General features: G+C 36.9%; 1 long non-coding RNA gene across 3 annotated transcripts; it reads left to right on the top strand.

Annotated features, from left to right (window-relative positions):
* Positions 1-955: 955 nt before the first annotated feature.
* LOC112945510 lies at positions 956-4,023 on the top strand. Of its 3 annotated transcripts, XR_003249025.1 has the most exons (5): positions 956-1,033; positions 1,161-1,248; positions 1,592-1,710; positions 3,508-3,681; positions 3,914-4,023. It is a non-coding gene; the product is annotated as an uncharacterized LOC112945510 (long non-coding RNA). The 3 variants fall into 3 exon arrangements; XR_003249023.1 differs by lacking the exon at positions 956-1,033 and having other exon boundaries at positions 1,094-1,248; XR_003249024.1 differs by lacking the exons at positions 956-1,033; positions 3,508-3,681 and having other exon boundaries at positions 1,094-1,248.
* The last annotated feature ends 606 nt before the right edge of the window (positions 4,024-4,629 follow it).

Below are 4,629 nucleotides of genomic sequence, written 5' to 3'. Positions count from 1 at the left end.
TTTTGATTTAAGACATGTATAATTGAAGTTATGAATAAGCAACTTATTTTTTCTCTATTCTTGTTCATGATAATATTAATAAAGTCAAGTACTCAAGGGAAGCATTATGTAGCTAAAGTGTGTTGTCTTGCCTTTCACTTCTAAAGGTAACAATTACAATTTATTGAGGGTACATACAATTTTTCCAATGAGTAAACAAGTCCAGATTTCTCAGAAATCAAATATCAACTACAGTTTGAATAATATGAGGCTACTGAGCATTTTTATCAAAAAAGCTTTATTTCATATGTTCCTTTATTTCATCAATTATTTCACCGTAAAAGTAGTATATGTGCTCTTCCACTTCACATGTTCTGCTGGACCTTCACTTTCCTATCCAGAAAGCAATACTTTAACACTAAGCAATAGATAATCTAAAATCTTTTGTGTTTGTTTATTTTGTTTTGTTTTTTTTTTTGTTCCCATCAGAACTGTTTGACAGGTCTGATGTTCCGATGTCTTATTACTGCACATATATATTCATGTGATTCAATTACTGAAGTTACTTTGCCTTCATAGAATTATTTGGTCTTTGTGCTATCTGTGGCACTCCTGAAAGACAGCTGTCTTGAAAAGCTGATGTTCTTTGTTCTGCCACTGGGCTGTAAATCTCAACTCTAGCTCTGTAACAGCTCTGTATTATTTTGCATTGGATGTACTTGATATGGCTTTAGCTTTCCAAAGCCTTGTTAAAGGTTGGTTTTACAAGGCTCCAAGCTTTTTTCTTTTTTTTTCTGGAAATCCTGAAATCATGAGGTAGTTCTTCAGACTTCTGCCATCTGTTCTGGTAGTTGCTCAGACACATCTGAAAGAGTTCAGTCATTCAGCTGCAGCTGATCATATTCATTCTGTTGTTTTTCACCTGCACTGCTCTTTATTCCACAGCTACAGCCCTGGTGTATCTTGTTGCTATCTTGTTGCTGGATCCCTTTTGAGCATGACTCCACATTTTTCCTTCTGTCACCTCAGTGGTTGCTACCTTGGCAACATCAAGGTCAGTTCCAACTATTTCTGCAAAAAACATTTTGTCTAGATTAAGGCCAGCTCCTCAAAAAATATCTGCTTCTTTTCGTGTTCCTTCTTCCACCTCATTCTTTTTGCTCCATAACTGATTCCTCAAGACATTAAACTCAATTACTCAATTACCATGAGATCAATGCGGAGTCCTGCCCCTGGATTGGGACTAGATGGTCACAATCTTATCTCCAGGTAAGTTTGAACTACAGTAACTCTGTTGGGACAGAAACTACTGTAACTGCTATAAGTTTGAACACTGCCTATTTGATCCGTACTCTGTCATGGACAAGTAATGGTTGAATAGTTTCAGCAAAGCTAAAAGGATAAAGTTTGGCTAAAACTTTTTTAAAATACCCAGACTTCCACTTCCTACAGTAGGCACAGAGGAAATGAATTACCTCATTAAAAAAAAAAAAAATCTATACTTAGGGAGAACACATTGTTGTTAGTTATTTGTCCTGTCTATCACCAAGTTTTAAACTTGCTTCACTCTGTGAAAACTGTTCTGTTTTCATTGTGTTCTTCTTCATCTCAGGGGAATCCAAGATGTTTTCTATTTGTGTTAAAACCATTAATCTTGGAGAGTGAGAAGATGTGAGAAAGGAACATGAGGCAATGTTGATGAGGAGAGGAGCCTTGCAGAGCTGAACAGAGGTACGTTGCTGGATCCCACAAATGAATAATAATTCATACTAAAGCTTCAGGGCCATAGGAATAAGTCAAATGGCATTTGTGAAATTATAGACTGAAAGCACTCATTTACCTTATTGCTTGGCTTTAAAGAATCACAGCCCAGCGAGGTAGGCCAGAGGCAAGGTACTCCAGTTCAGCTGTAATCAACTGTTCATCTATATGACGCATTTTGCTTACTTTTTAGACTTTTTTTTTGTATTGGTTGTGAGCAATATAATAAATCCCTCATAACTTGAATCAGATTGTTCCCTACTGCACAGCTGTTCAGAATGTTTTGAGGAAAGTGATTCAGTCCCATTTATGTGGGCTTCAAAATCAGTTTTGCCACAGTCTTGTATAGAAAAAGCGAGGGCAGTAGAAACCATTTTATCAAGTCCACAAATTTAACGTCATAGTGGAACATAGGAGTAGTCTTAGCTGCAGCCATATTTTAATAAGAGATCTCATCCCTTTCTGAGCTTGTTTTCTTTTTTGGTGGGGAATGGATTTCTGTGTTTTGATTAACAAAATATGAGTTGTTTGAGGGTTGACAGAGATCATGAGAATCTGTCTAATTTTGTCTCTCATTTTCCTGTTTCACAAGAGATATTAATTTTAGGATATTTTCCATGAATATTAACTTAAACCAGTCATATATATATTATTTGTGGGATTATCTTCTTTCATTTCAGGATTTTGCTTACCTCTTTTACAAGGAAAATTACTGTGTGTCCACTATATTTGAAGCCATGCTAAAACTATATGAAACATTAATGAGAATTGGCTAAATGCAGCCTACCTGAAATGATTCACATACCTAGATGCCAGTGGATGAGTCTCTCCTTTTTTCTTCTATTGTTTACCAGTCAGTGAAAGGGAAATTTAGGGAAGACCTCTGTTCCTGAGAATACAATTTCATGACCTTTTTCCAAAAGTCCTTTTTTTTTAATCATGGAGTCATTACTGTATCTCTTAATAATTTTAAGGATTCTTTTCTTAATTTTCTTTTTGGTCTCCTTTAACTTCAGAGACCGAGCCAAACTCATCTATTCTGCATTTAATGGGAGTTTAAAATGCTATCTTGGTTGTTCAGGCACTGCAAATGCTGTTTGTTTCTTAGTATGTGGAATAGGACAATTAACATCACTTATTTTTTTAAAAAAGCACACAACTGTGGTTAACTCTAGAGAAAGTTAACTGATAATATTTCCATAGTCATACTTTATGAGGACTGTATGAGAACTTTCCTCTTTACTTTGGTTTAGTTTGAACTTCCTAATATATATGTTTCTTTTTCCAGATAGCATTTTGATAGCACAGTCTCTCTTTGGATTTCCAGGTAGCTAGCCTGGAGTTTAGGCAAAACCACCTGCTCCAACAAGCAACAGCATGGTCCATTAACTCTCCCTGTCTATTAAATAAATTCTTCCCTTAAGGGAGTCAAAAATTGAAAAACTTATGGCCTTTGTTTATGGTGTTGTTTATAGTCTCTTCCAAGGCTCAGGGTACGATTGCTTCCCTTTGTGAATCCCTTTCACAGGTTTTTGTGGGTGCATTACTGAGGATTTCTGTGGATGCACTACTGTAGCTATTGGAGATGGTGGGAGGAGAGGATCACAGGTATTTCTCATAGGTGGAGCTTGCTGGTGGATGTCACTTTTAGAACAGTGCTCCAGGGGATAAAAGTCTCTCTCAGCTCATGCTCATGCCCATCTTAAATACCATTTATAACTTAAACAACTCTGATGTTAGTGTGAGTGCAATTGTTTTTTGCAACAGGATGAGTGAAGCAATATGCTCATCATATTTTACTGCGCCGAACAGGAAGAAAACTACACTGCTCATCAGCACCATCTCCTGAGAAGTGTAAAGGCAAAGTTATAAGTGGTATTTAAGATGGGCATTTGAGGATATCTCAGAATCTGATGCTTCTGTTAGCATCTTCGTGTTCAGGTAGGTCTTCCCTGGGAGTCTTTTTTTCCCCTCTCAGTAGAATATTCTTAAACTCCTATAAGTAACAAGCCCACAACAGGGTTGTACTACCGTTTCTAGTGCCCAGCTCAGAATATTGGTACAGAAGTCAAAATGTGCAGTAATGCTCAAGGTGGATGTTGGTGACTGCAGGTCTTTGAATGTTACTCTTGCTTCTTCCCTCCTTTCCTAAGAAATTGTTTGTCTTCTTCAGAAACCTGGTATCTGGATAGAGTCTAATAGACTCCAGCTTTCTCTGCTTCTACCTGTACAACCTCTTCCTCTCACCTCTCAGAGGACTTCCAAAATGCTGAGGGATTCGCCAGGCAAGTAAGAGGCTGGGGCTTCAGAAAAGGTATGGAAGTATGGAATCTAACACAGGAGCCATGGTGAGGCATCTGTTCTGTGCAGGACAGAAAAGGTTCCTCATAAACTTTTCCAGATGGAGAGTCAAACTGATGAATAAAATGCTATTTTCTATTTCTATCTTGAATATGCAGTCTTCAGAAAACACAGAAATTAAAATCTCTTTTTTTTTTTTTTTTTTTTCAAAATTGTGCAGAAGAGTCTCAGCATAGATCCTTATCTAATGTCACAGCTGGTGATTGCTGGCTGGAGTGGCTGCAAACTCTATAGAGAGAACTGCCTGGAAAAATTCTCTGAAAATACATGACTGCAATCAGTGTGAACAGAGCAAGAGACAAGCTGCAAACAGTGCCAGCTCCTGCTAGAAAAAATATATATCTATAAAAAAAATAAAAGAAACAGAAATCTGGCCAGGTTCTGGCAAGCTTTTATCGAAGAAAATATCCAGATTCCTAAATAGAAATATTTTGACTATAACAGAATTTTAGGTATTTTATTGATGGTGGACAATTTCAGGAAAGATAAGAATGTATGTTTTTATCAAGTGCTTTTATGAAACATGTA

Source organism: Nothoprocta perdicaria, unplaced genomic scaffold (assembly GCF_003342845.1).
Source record: "Nothoprocta perdicaria isolate Ctin4 unplaced genomic scaffold, notPer1 scaffold_190, whole genome shotgun sequence".
NCBI lineage: Eukaryota > Metazoa > Chordata > Aves > Tinamiformes > Tinamidae > Nothoprocta > Nothoprocta perdicaria.
This window is presented reverse-complemented; position numbering and strand designations above follow the sequence as displayed.